The sequence below is a fragment of the Pristiophorus japonicus genome, chromosome 2, assembly GCF_044704955.1.
Source record: "Pristiophorus japonicus isolate sPriJap1 chromosome 2, sPriJap1.hap1, whole genome shotgun sequence".
NCBI lineage: Eukaryota > Metazoa > Chordata > Chondrichthyes > Pristiophoridae > Pristiophorus > Pristiophorus japonicus.
Window position 1 is genome coordinate 356699743 of NC_091978.1, and position 13467 is coordinate 356713209.

At 57.4% G+C, this 13467-nt stretch overlaps 1 protein-coding gene across 6 annotated transcripts in view; it reads left to right on the forward strand.

The window, feature by feature from the left end:
• LOC139249590 (uncharacterized) overlaps positions 1-13467 on the forward strand; it is a 194122-nt gene that overhangs the window by 22548 nt on the left and 158107 nt on the right. For 3 of the 6 annotated variants that reach the window (XM_070872529.1, XM_070872540.1, XM_070872541.1), the window contains exons 2-3: positions 8113-8217; positions 9089-9151. The gene's annotated coding sequence lies outside the window, so the exon portion shown is untranslated. Of the gene's footprint in view, positions 1-8094; positions 8218-9088; positions 9152-13467 lie in introns of all 6 variants that reach the window. The other 3 variants (XM_070872538.1, XM_070872539.1, XM_070872534.1) reach the window with 2 other exon arrangements.

A 13467-nucleotide genomic window follows, 5' to 3' on the forward strand; every position in this document is an offset into this window, starting at 1 on the left:
AGGGCATCCTCCCCCCCCCCCCACTTTCAGCATCTTCCCCTCCCCCCACTTTGAGCATCTCCTCCCTCCCCCACTTTCATTCCCCCCCACTTTGAGCATCTCCTCCCTTCTCCCCACCCCTCCACTTTGAGCATCTCCTCCTCTCCTTCCCTCCCCCCCCCCCTTGCTCTGAGCATCTCTCTCCTTCCCCCCCCCCGCCCCCCACTTTGAGCATCTCCTCTCTTCCCCCCCCCCACTTTGAGCATCTCCTCCCCCCCCCCCACTTTGAGCATCTCCTCCCCCCCCCCCCACTTTGAGCATCTCCTCCCCCCCCCCCCACTTTGAGCATCTCCTCCCCCCCCCCCACTTTGAGCATCTCCTCCCCCCCCCCACTTTGAGCATCTCCTCCCCCCCCACTTTGAGCATCTCCTCCCCCCCCACTTTGAGCATCTCCTCCCCCCCCCCCCCACTTTGAGCATCTCCTCCCCCCCCCCCCACTTTGAGCATCTCCTCCCCCCCCCCACTTTGAGCATCTCCTCCCCCCCCCCCCACTTTGAGCATCTCATCCCCCCCCCACTTTGAGCATCTCCTCCCCCCCCCCCACTTTCAGCATCTCCTCCCCCCCCCCCTCCACTTTCAGCATCTCCTCCCCCCCCCCACTTTCAGCATCTCCTACCCCACTTTGAGCATCTCCTCCCTCTCCCACCCCCCCACTTTGAGCATCTCCTCCCTCTCCCACCCCCCACTTTGAGCATCTCCTCCCTCCCCCACCCCCCCACTTTGAGCATCTCCTCCCTCCCCCACCCCCCCACTTTGAGCATCTCCTCCCTCCCCCACCCCCCCACTTTGAGCATCTCCTCCCTCCCCCACCCCCCCACTTTGAGCATCTCCTCCCTCCCCCACCCCCCCACTTTGAGCATCTCCTCCCTCCCCCACCCCCCCACTTTGAGCATCTCCTCCCTCCCCCACCCCCCACTTTGAGCATCTCCTCCCTCCCTCCCCCCACCCCCCCACTTTGAGCATCTCCTCCCTCTCCTTCCTCCCCCCCCCCCCCCCGCACTTTGAGCATCTTCTCCTTTCCCCCCCCCCCACACTTTGAGCATCTCCCTCCCTCCTGCCCCACTTTGAGTATCTCCACCTTCCCACCCCCCTTTTGAGCAACTCCTCCCTCCCACCCCCATTTGAGCATCTCCCCCACCCACCCCGCTTTGAGCATCTCCTCCCCCCCCCCCCCCCTCCCCTCCATCCACCAGCATCTCCTCTTTCCCCTCCCCGCCCCATCCACCAGCATCTCCTCTTCTCCCCCCAACCACCCCCAGCATCTCCTCTCCCCCACCCCACACTCCCTCTCTGCCCCCACATCTCCAGCATCTCCTCTTTCTCCACCCCCCCCGCCCCACCCATCCCTGGCATCTCCACTCTCTTTCCCACCCCCCTCCCCCGGCATCTCCACTCCCCACACCCCCCACCCTCCCCCGGCATCGCCACCCCCCCCCCCCCCCAGCATCTTGACTCCGCCCCTCCCCAGCATCTCCTCCCCCCCCCCCCCCCAAGCATCTGCTCTTCCTCTTCCCCCCCCCCCCCCCAGCATCTCCTCTTCCTCTTCCCCCCCACCCTCCCCCAGCATCTCCTCTTCCCCCCCCCCTCCCCCAGCATCTCCTCTCCCCCCCCCCCTCCCCCAGCATCTCCTCTTCCCCCCCCCCCTCCCCCAGCATCTCCTCTTCCCCCCCCCGCTCCCCCAGCATCTCCTCTTCCCCCCCGCTCCCCCAGCATCTCCTCTTTCCCCCCCTCCTCCCCCAGCATCTCCTCTTCTCCCCCCCCCTCCCCCAGCATCTCCTCTTCCCCCCCCTCCCCCAGCATCTCCTCTTCCCCCCCCTCCCCCAGCATCTCCTCTTCCCCCCCTCCCCCAGCATCTCCTCTTCCCCCCCCCCCTCCCCCAGCATCTCCTCTTCCCCCCCCCCCTCCCCCAGCATCTCCTCTTCCCCCCCCCCTCCCCCAGCATCTCCTCTTCCCCCCCCCCCTCCCCCAGCATCTCCTCTTCCCCCCCCCCCTCCCCCAGCATCTCCTCTTCCCCCCCCTCCCCCAGCATCTCCTCTTCCCCCCCTCCCCCAGCATCTCCTCTTTCCCCCCCTCCTCCCCCAGCATCTCCTCTTCTCCCCCCCCCCCTCCCCCAGCATCTCCTCTTCCCCCCCCCTCCCCCAGCATCTCCTCTTCCCCCCCCTCCCCCAGCATCTCCTCTTCCCCCCCCCCCTCCCCCAGCATCTCCTCTTCCCCCCCCCCTCCCCCAGCATCTCCTCTTCCCCCCCCCCTCCCCCAGCATCTCCTCTTCCCCCCCCTCCCCCAGCATCTCCTCTTCCCCCCCCTCCCCCAGCATCTCCTCTTCCCCCCCCTCCCCCAGCATCTCCTCTTCCCCCCCCTCCCCCAGCATCTCCTCTTCCCCCCCCCTCCCCCAGCATCTCCTCTTCCCCCCCTCCCCCAGCATCTCCTCTTCCCCCCCTCCCCCAGCATCTCCTCTTCCCCCCCCTCCCCCAGCATCTCCTCTTCCCCCCCCCCCTCCCCCAGCATCTCCTCTTCCCCCCCCCCCTCCCCCAGCATCTCCTCTTCCCCCCCTCCCCCAGCATCTCCTCTTCCCCCCCTCCCCCAGCATCTCCTCTTCCCCCCCTCCCCCAGCATCTCCTCTTCCCCCCTCCCCCAGCATCTCCTCTTCCCCCCCTCCCCCAGCATCTCCTCTCCCCCCCCCCCCTCCCCCAGCATCTCCTCCCCCCCCCCCCCCTCCCCCAGCATCTCCTCTTCCCCCCCCCTCCCCCAGCATCTCCTCTTCCCCCCCCTCCCCCAGCATCTCCTCTTCCCCCCCCCCTCCCCCAGCATCTCCTCTTCCCCCCCCTCCCCCAGCATCTCCTCTTCCCCCCCCCTCCCCCAGCATCTCTTCTTCCCCCCCCCCCCTCCCCCAGCATCTCTTCTCCCCCCCCCCTCCCCCAGCATCTCCTCTTCTCCCCTCCTCCAGCATCTCCACTTCCCCCCCCCCCCCCTCCCCCAGCATCTCCTCTTCCCCCCCCCACCTCCCCCAGCATCTCCTCTCTCCCCCCACCTCCCCAGCATTTCCTCTCTCCCCCCACCTCCCCCAGCATCTCCTCTCTCCCCCAGCATCTCCTCTCTCCCCCAGCATCTCCTCTCTCCCCCCACCTCCCCCAGCATCTCCTCTCTCCCCCCACCTCCCCCAGCATCTCCTCTCTCCCCCCACCTCCCCCAGCATCTCCTCTCTCCCCCCACCTCCCCCAGCATCTCCTCTCTCCCCCCACCTCCCCCAGCATCTCCTCTCTCCCCCCACCTCCCCCAGCATCTCCTCTCTCCCCCCACCTCCCCCAGCATCTCCTCTCTCCCCCCACCTCCCCCAGCATCTCCTCTCTCCCCCCACCTCCCCCAGCATCTCCTCTCTCCCCCCACCTCCCCCAGCATCTCCTCTCTCCCCCCACCTCCCCCAGCATCTCCTCTCTCCCCCACCTCCCCCAGCATCTCCTCTCTCCCCCCACCTCCCCCAGCATCTCCTCTCTCCCCCACCTCCCCCAGCATCTCCTCTCTCCCCCCACCTCCCCCAGCATCTCCTCTCTCCCCCCACCTCCCCCAGCATCTCCTCTCTCCCCCCACCTCCGCCAGCATCTCCTCTCTCCCCCCACCTCCCCCAGCATCTCCTCTCTCCCCCAGCATCTCCTCTCTCCCCCCACCTCCCCCAGCATCTCCTCTCTCCCCCACCTCCCCCAGCATCTCCTCTCTCCCCCCACCTCCCCCAGCATCTCCTCTCTCCCCCCACCTCCCCCAGCATCTCCTCTCTCCCCCCACCTCCCCCAGCATCTCCTCTCTCCCCCCACCTCCCCCAGCATCTCCTCTCTCCCCCCACCTCCCCCAGCATCTCCTCTCTTCCCCCCACCTCCCCAGCATCTCCTCTCTCCCCCCACCTCCCCCAGCATCTCCTCTCTCCCCCCACCTCCCCCAGCATCTCCTCTCTCCCCCCAGCATCTCCTCTCTCCCCCCAGCATCTCCTCTCTCCCCCCAGCATCTCCTCTCTCCCCCCAGCATCTCCTCTCTCCCCCCAGCATCTCCTCTCTCCCCCCACCTCCCCCAGCATCTCCTCTCTCCCCCCACCTCCCCCAGCATCTCCTCTCTCCCCCCACCTCCCCCAGCATCTCCCCTCTCCCCCCACCTCCCCCAGCATCTCCTCTCTCCCCCCACCTCCCCCAGCATCTCCTCTCTCCCCCCACCTCCCCCAGCATCTCCTCTCCCCCAGCATCTCCTCTCCCCCAGCATCTCCTCTCCCCCAGCATCTCCTCTCCCCCAGCATCTCCTCTCCCCCAGCATCTCCTCTCTCCCCCAGCATCTCCTCTCTCCCCCAGCATCTCCTCTCTCCCCCAGCATCTCCTCTCTCCCCCAGCATCTCCTCTCTCCCCCAGCATCTCCTCTCTCCCCCAGCATCTCCTCTCTCCCCCCAGCATCTCCTCTCTCCCCCCAGCATCTCCTCTCTCCCCCCCACCTCCCCCAGCATCTCCTCTCTCCCCCCACCTCCCCCAGCATCTCCTCTCTCCCCCCACCTCCCCCAGCATCTCCTCTCTCCCCCCACCTCCCCCAGCATCTCCTCTCTCCCCCCACCTCTCCTCTCCCCCCGCCCCCAGCATCTCCCCCCCCCCCCCCCCGCCCCCAGCATCTCCCCCCCCCCCCCGCCCCCAGCATCTCCCCCCCCCCCCCCCGCCCCCAGCATCTCCCCCCCCCGCCCCCAGCATCTCCCCCCCCCCCCCCCCCGCCCCCAGCATCTCCCCCCCCCCCGCCCCCAGCATCTCCCCCCCCCGCCCCCAGCATCTCCCCCCCCCCCCGCCCCCAGCATCTCCCCCCCCCGCCCCCAGCATCTCCCCCCCCCGCCCCCAGCATCTCCCCCCCCCGCCCCCAGCATCTCCCCCCCCCCGCCCCCAGCATCTCCCCCCCCCGCCCCCAGCATCTCCCCCCCCCCGCCCCCAGCATCTCCCCCCCCCCGCCCCCAGCATCTCCCCCCCCCCGCCCCCAGCATCTCCCCCCCCCCCCCGCCCCCAGCATCTCCCCCCCCCCCGCCCCCAGCATCTCCCCCCCCCCCCCGCCCCCAGCATCTCCCCCCCCCCGCCCCCAGCATCTCCCCCCCCCGCCCCCAGCATCTCCCCCCCCCCGCCCCCAGCATCTCCCCCCCCCGCCCCCAGCATCTCCCCCCCCCGCCCCCAGCATCTCCCCCCCCCCCGCCCCCAGCATCTCCCCCCCCCGCCCCCAGCATCTCCCCCCCCCCCGCCCCCAGCATCTCCCCCCCCCCCCGCCCCCAGCATCTCCCCCCCCCCGCCCCCAGCATCTCCCCCCCCCCGCCCCCAGCATCTCCCCCCCCCGCCCCCAGCATCTCCCCCCCCCCCGCCCCCAGCATCTCCCCCCCCCCCGCCCCCAGCATCTCCCCCCCCCCGCCCCCAGCATCTCCCCCCCCCGCCCCCAGCATCTCCCCCCCCCCGCCCCCAGCATCTCCCCCCCCCCGCCCCCAGCATCTCCCCCCCCCCCCGCCCCCAGCATCTCCCCCTCCCGCCCCCAGCATCTCCCCCCCCCCCGCCCCCAGCATCTCCCCCCCCCCGCCCCCAGCATCTCCCCCTCCCGCCCCCAGCATCTCCCCCTCCCGCCCCCAGCATCTCCCCCTCCCGCCCCCAGCATCTCCCCCCCCCCCGCCCCCAGCATCTCCCCCCCCCCGCCCCCAGCATCTCCCCCCCCCCGCCCCCAGCATCTCCCCCCCCCCCCCCCCCGCCCCCAGCATCTCCCCCTCCCGCCCCCAGCATCTCCCCCCCCCCCGCCCCCAGCATCTCCCCCCCCCCCGCCCCCAGCATCTCCCCCCCCCCCGCCCCCAGCATCTCCCCCCAGCATCTCCCCCCCCCCCGCCCCCAGCATCTCCCCCCCCCCCGCCCCCAGCATCTCCCCCCCCCCCGCCCCCAGCATCTCCCCCCCCCCCCGCCCCCAGCATCTCCCCCTCCCGCCCCCAGCATCTCCCCCTCCCGCCCCCAGCATCTCCCCCTCCCGCCCCCAGCATCTCCCCCTCCCGCCCCCAGCATCTCCCCTCCCGCCCCCAGCATCTCCCCCTCCCGCCCCCAGCATCTCCCCCTCCCGCCCCCAGCATCTCCCCCTCCCGCCCCCAGCATCTCCCCCTCCCGCCCCCAGCATCTCCCCCTCCCGCCCCCAGCATCTCCCCCTCCCGCCCCCAGCATCTCCCCCTCCCGCCCCCAGCATCTCCCCCTCCCGCCCCCAGCATCTCCCCTCCCGCCCCCAGCATCTCCCCCTCCCGCCCCCAGCATCTCCCCCTCCCGCCCCCAGCATCTCCCCCTCCCGCCCCCAGCATCTCCCCCTCCCGCCCCCAGCATCTCCCCCTCCCGCCCCCAGCATCTCCCCCTCCCGCCCCCAGCATCTCCCCCTCCCGCCCCCAGCATCTCCCCCTCCCGCCCCCAGCATCTCCCCCTCCCGCCCCCAGCATCTCCCCCTCCCGCCCCCAGCATCTCCCCCTCCCGCCCCCAGCATCTCCCCCTCCCGCCCCCAGCATCTCCCCCTCCCGCCCCCAGCATCTCCCCCTCCCGCCCCCAGCATCTCCCCCTCCCGCCCCCAGCATCTCCCCTCCCGCCCCCAGCATCTCCCCCCCCCCCCCGCCCCCAGCATCTCCCCGCCCCCAGCATCTCCCCCCCACCTCTCCTCTCTCTTCCCCCCCCCCCCACTCACTCCTCTCTCTCCCCCCCCCACCTCTCTCTCTCTTCCCCCCCCCCACCTCTCCTCTCTCTTCCCCCCCCCACCTCTCCTCTCTCTTCCCCCCCCCACCTCTCCTCTCTCTTCCCCCCCCCACCTCTCCTCTCTCTTCCCCCCCCCCACCTCTCCTCTCTCTTCCCCCCCCCCACCTCTCCTCTCTCTTCCCCCCCCCCACCTCTCCTCTCTCTTCCCCCCCACCTCTCCTCTCTCTTCCCCCCCACCTCTCCTCTCTCTTCCCCCCCCACCTCTCCTCTCTCTTCCCCCCCCACCTCTCCTCTCTCTTCCCCCCCCACCTCTCCTCTCTCTTCCCCCCCCACCTCTCCTCTCTCTTCCCCCCCCACCTCTCCTCTCTCTTCCCCCCCACCTCTCCTCTCTCTTCCCCCCCCACCTCTCCTCTCTCTTCCCCCCCCCACCTCTCCTCTCTCTTCCCCCCCCCACCTCTCCTCTCTCTTCCCCCCCCACCTCTCCTCTCTCTTCCCCCCCCACCTCTCCTCTCTCTTCCCCCCCCACCTCTCCTCTCTCTTCCCCCCCCACCTCTCCTCTCTCTTCCCCCCCCACCTCTCCTCTCTCTTCCCCCCCCACCTCTCCTCTCTCTTCCCCCCCCACCTCTCCTCTCTCTTCCCCCCCCACCTCTCCTCTCTCTTCCCCCCCACCTCTCCTCTCTCTTCCCCCCCCCCACCTCTCCTCTCTCTTCCCCCCCACCTCTCCTCTCTCTTCCCCCCCCACCTCTCCTCTCTCTTCCCCCCCCACCTCTCCTCTCTCTTCCCCCCACCTCTCCTCTCTCTTCCCCCCCACCTCTCCTCTCTCTTCCCCCCCCCCCTCTCTCTTCCCCCCCCCCCCCCACCTCTCCTCTCTCTTCCCCCCCCCCCACCTCTCCTCTCTCTTCCCCCCCCCCCCACCTCTCCTCTCTCTTCCCCCCCCCACCTCTCCTCTCTCTTTCCCCCCCCCCCACCTCTCCTCTCTCTTTCCCCCCCCCCCCCACCTCTCCTCTCTCTTTTCCCCCCCCCCCCCCACCTCTCCTCTCTCTTCCCCCCCCACCTCTCCTCTCTCTTCCCCCCCCACCCATCATCAGAATCTCCTCTTCCCACCCACCCACCAAGACTGCAGCCAGTGGTCACATGTACAATGCAAAAAAGTATCTGGCCCCATTTTATTTTATTCTGTCCCTTGGAGAAGCAAGTTGGTGGAGATGGGTTTGTGTGCTCGGTATAGCCTCCTCAAGGAGTTAGTTTTCTGTGATTGACAATGCAATTTAAAAAAAAAAAATAATAATTCTCCAGCCAAACTTTCATGTACCGTTTAATTATATGAACAAGAAGCATTTTTAATATAAAAATGCAGTTGCTTTATCTTTTTCAGTACAAACCTACCATCAGAAATAAGACTGGCATCTCGAGTTGTAAAACCGTCCACGGAAAAAAAAACGCACCTATTCTCTACGTGAACAGTTACAGCCTGCCTGCTGTAAGTAAAGTTGTAGCAACTTATTTCACTTGATTCACGGCGTATGAGCCATGTGCCCAATCTTTTCCTGAAAGAATCCAGCTTTTTTTTTTTTACAGCCTTTATGCTATCAAAGTCTATGTAGTTGTCATATGATATGGCAATTTAAAAGTCAAGACATCTAAAAAATCAAATCAGCACAAGATGTGATGTACGTTTTCCATGTACTATATATGTCATTTTTAGTTTACCAAAATTTGAACAGTACTTTCTAGAGTATTCAGTACTGACTCTTCAATGTGTATCACATCCAGTGCACGTCTTTCCACTCCCCCATTGGAAAAAAAAATGGGGTTCAAAAGCAGGCAATAACTCCCTCGATAGCTCACTTTAGCTTGTCTGATGCACTTTAATCAATTTATAATCAACAAGAATAATGCATTAAAAATATTTTATTCCATACTTATATTGAATAACCACGGGAAATACACCACAAACCAGTGTGTCATAGCATATGTTTCTATCAGAACTAGGGGACACAGTCTTAGGATAAGGGGCAGGCCATTTAGGACTGAAATGAGGAGAAACTTCTTCACTCAGAGTTGTTAACCTGTGGAATTCCCTGCTGCAGAGAGTTGTTGATGCCAGTTCATTGGATATATTCGAGAGAGATATGGCCCTTATAGCTAAGGGGATCAAGGGATATGGAGAGAAAGCAGGAAAGGGGTACTGAGGGAAGGATCAGCCATGATCTTATTGAATGACGGTGCAGGCTCGAATGGCCTATTCCTGCACCTATTTTCTATGTTTCTATCAGGATTGTCCCCAGACTAGAAAGAATTGTCCACTCTGAATTGTAAGAATGCATAAAATTCTTCTTCCTTTTTGTCAGGACATGGTTGGGGGGCAGCGAAAGAGGAGTCGCCACATTATCTGACACGTATAACTGTGACAGGTATTTAATAGCCTTTAATATTGTTTTTGCACTTTTTAAAGAATAGAAATTGGGTGCTGCTCTACTTTCCCTTTATTAACTGGGGACAACCCTTCACCAATATTAGTTTTGTTCTGCACCAAGGCAGACTATTCCACTTCAGTGCCTGTTACTTGTCGAAACAAAATGGCAAACTGCAGCAATCACTTCACTTGGGTACAGAGCCATCATACCAAAAACATTCAACAATAAATCACAGTAATTGTTATAACATGAGTATGGAATAACTATGCTACTTCATGCTGTAATTACTTTTATAATAATGTAGGCCATGGATTAAGAGTTCTGCCTCCAGTATTGGGTGCATGACATTAATCCCTGCATCATCAAAGAGATGTATAGGACTTTTGATAACATAATATGTGGGGATTTTTTTGAATGTGGATGCACATTGTTATGACCTTGGTACCCCCATGCAGGTTATTCTGTAGTATTATGACAGCTTTTTGCACTGTGACCTATTATCAAAGGCAAAAGATGTTACCTTATAACATCAGTCGGAATTAATTGCAACCTAGTGTATTTGCAAAGTTCCATTGCTGTGTTCTATAAAACTGCACTACAAGGCATCAGTAACCATTTCTGTAATGTGTTTTTCGGAAATGAGGACCTCTAACTTGCAGAGGTGTCAAGTAACCTGCAAATTAGCCCTCATTTTGCTGTTAAAGCCCTTAATCAATGTAAATCAAACTTTGCATGAGACAATCAAGTAGATATCCAGGCAAAACATCATGGCTGTTATAAATTGTCATGCAAATTCATAGGCCGACAATCAAAATAATTTTGTTTTAAACTTTACAATGGTACTCTACATTTTACACGTTTTTCCCTGCAAGAGAGAGAGAAAAGATGGTTTACAAGGAATATCATCCTTCAGTTCCTGGTGGAAAGTTGTCATTAAACTGGTGTTATAAAGTTACACATTTATTTTCTTGGGGTGGCGGTGGGAAAGGAAAGTGTTTCAAAACGCAACAGATTTGTAAAGCTTGGTGTTTAATCTGTTTACATTTTGAAAAGTTTCATGACACTTTCCCAAAATGGATTGTTCCAGTTGCCTGGATGAGTGGTGTGTTTCATGATGTCTCCACATCTACATAATGTCAAGTTTAGAGTTCAATCTCTCTTGATTTAGAATAGTGTAATGATAATCCACAGTAATGCAGCAGTAGTAAAGCCCTCATTGAAATAAGGAGTGTTACCCTTATCTGTTTACATCATGTAGAATGTATTGCACATTGGCACTGTGTAGGTACATAAAATAAATGTTTTTGAAACTTCAGTAGTGTCCTGATGCAATCAAAATAAGGATAGGTTAGCTATCTAGATTAAAAAGGATTTAAGTTTTATAGAGCGTTTGGTTTATAAAATAATCTGTACAAAGATTCCCCACAATGAAGATTATTGTGAATGATTGCAGTACAATCATAAATACAAGAGTAGACTGGAAATGTGTATAAAACTGTATGAAGCATTTTTACATGCAGTGTGGAATTTACTAAAGCTCATTAGCAATAGATCTCATGAATGAAAGTTCTTTCCTTTACCTTTTGGGGGGAAATCAGTCGTTATTAAACTGTTATTTTCGGATAGAGGCTTTTTTGGGCGATAATGGCTGTGGGCAGTAAATTTTGTACCGGGAAATGGTTTTGTGTGCAGCCACAAAATTCAGCAGCTGAGCCCAGAGTGTGGAGCGGAGCGCTAAGGGAGGTGTTCCTCTCTTGGGGTGCTAGACCGACTGAGCAACTGAAAATACATTGATAACGAGCCGGCTTCAGAGCGCCCTGAGAGGGGCTTCCTTGGAAAAAAAAATTGCCACGAAAATCAATCCCAATTTCTTGCTCACCCCACACAAAGATAAATTGCAAAAATAAAACACCAAAAAACAATCACACTTAACTCATGTAGTCATCCTTCCCTCACCACCGCCGGGACAGCTCTGACCTGTTTTTTCAGGCGGGTTGGCTACGGGGTGCTATTGGGTCAGCACAAAACAAATTTTCAGATCAGGACGATGATGGGGGCATTGCACACTGGCTCGATGCTCAGCGACTCCACAAAACTGGCACCAAATTTCCCGGCGGGGTGCTGGAAGCTGGCTGCCTGGGTACACATCATTTACAGACCAATTGCTGCCCCTGTGGGGCACTAATAGAGGTGCAAGCCCAATGAAAATCCATCCCGTAATTCCTTGTATTGTAGGTAAGTAATAGACCAGCTGGGGTGCAGTGGGTCATCATTGGTACAACCCAACCATCAGCCAAGCTCCCTGACTACCAACAGCACAGTCATTTTCCATTTATGGTTTGTCAGCAGCAGTTTTAAAAGATTTTCATATTTGTGTTCCACAGTATTTTCCTTCCATCCGCATTCCTTATTTGCTGCAGATATTGTATCGATCTGTTGAAGTTAAGACCAAGTAACCATTCAAATTTTATTCATTGCAGATTTACATTTATTTATTTTGCGCTGGTTCTCTCATTTTTGTTGCTCTTACTATTTCCATGCTTAGTTGTGGATTGCTTGATAACTTTCATTAATGCCATTCTCAGTAAGTAAATGATGTAACTTTGTAAGGAGGGGTTTAACGTCTCCTGGTGTTTTTCTTCCATTGAGTTAGGCCAAGGTGCTGCATGTAATAAATCAGCCCAATTCATTTAATAGAGCACAGTTAAGTTCAAAAGACTTCCAGTAGCAACTAGGTCAGGCAGGAAGTTTGCACACTTTCAGTTTTCTGCCCTGCGTTTGAAGGCATCCCATATTAGTAAAATGAAGGTCCCCGCTGTTCTGGCCGTAAAGACTCAATATAAAATTAGTTTGTCTTGATCTAGAGCCTAGTTGGTATATTGGAAGTGCAAAACTTGGAGAAGTATGATGTGGGAATGGATATGTTACATTTTGTAATAGGTAGTGCTGCATTGAGGTTGGTTAAGACACATTGTTGAGGCAGAGCAGCATATTTACTCTGCATCAAATCTGTGCTATAGCTAGAAGGGAGTATTTTATGCTGACATTAAGAGTGTCTATTCCCCAGAATTTATGTCACTAGTTTTCATATGAACGCAATTTTTGTTTTAGTGCCTTCCCTTCCCCCCCACCGCCCCCCCCATAAAATACGGGTAGGATCTAGTGATGGTCCAGCACTGTATCACTGGAGCTTCTAAATTCTCCAATGGCTTCCAATTTTTTTGTTTCCAAGCATACAACACTTCCAATATTAACCCAGTTTGAGTAGCATTTATTGGATTTCTTTTCTATTGGCTTTCTAGTTTTTCAGTTTGTATTCTCTTGGATTTAATAATTGGTTTTAAGATATAACCACATTGGTTTTTTTGAAATGGAAAGTCAAACAAGCACATTTTCATTTTTTAATTGACATGCACTGTGCTAACATCATGGCAGATGAGTGACATGTAGGTGTTCTGCAGTGCAAATTGACTTATAATAGGCGACATTCGACCCAAATGATGTGTATTGGCAAGTTACTATTGCTATGAACTTTAAATACAATGGTCTACTCTACTGACTGCTTGCATCCTTACCACTGTCATAATTCAGGTGTTTCAGTCTTTTTATTTTTAAAGCAGTTCCAAATATATGGAGATTTTTGCACATTTTGAATCTGAAACATAAGTATAGTGCAATAGGCAAATAGTTAACCATTTGTCAAGAGTTTTGTTTGCACCTTGTGCTGCAGTATTCTGTGGTGTGTGTATGGTCAGTCTATATTGTATAAAGTATAATAGAATTTGGACATTCTACAATTTAGAAACTACAATTTAGTTTTGCTTTCCTTTTTGGGCTGGCCTATCTTTTTTGTCTATCAGAATGTTAATCCTTTTGATAAATTTATTAGATTACAGCTAAATATTCCCATAATTATTTCAATTTGTGATGTATGTGTTTTGAGGAAGAACAAACAGTTAATCTTTGTGCATGTTTCTATGTAATGTGTACACATACTCGATAAAGATTACATAAACTGTTGGGCTTTAGATTATTTAACAATGAGTAGGTAGTTCTGTGGTAAAAGTACCTACTCTGATCAAAATGAAGGAAGAGTTGGAATACAATGCAAACATCTTAACTACCATAATACTATTTATTGTAATCTTGGTACATAATGTAACTATAAGCACGACCATTGAAAAAGACTAGTAATCCTGTAAAAAGCCACGTCTTTTGGTTAGAGCTGTTGAAACTATTTGACAATATGAAAAGGATGCTGTTCTAGAGGAGGATGGAAGAAGTGTGGAAGCTAGGTGATGAGGCCATCTATT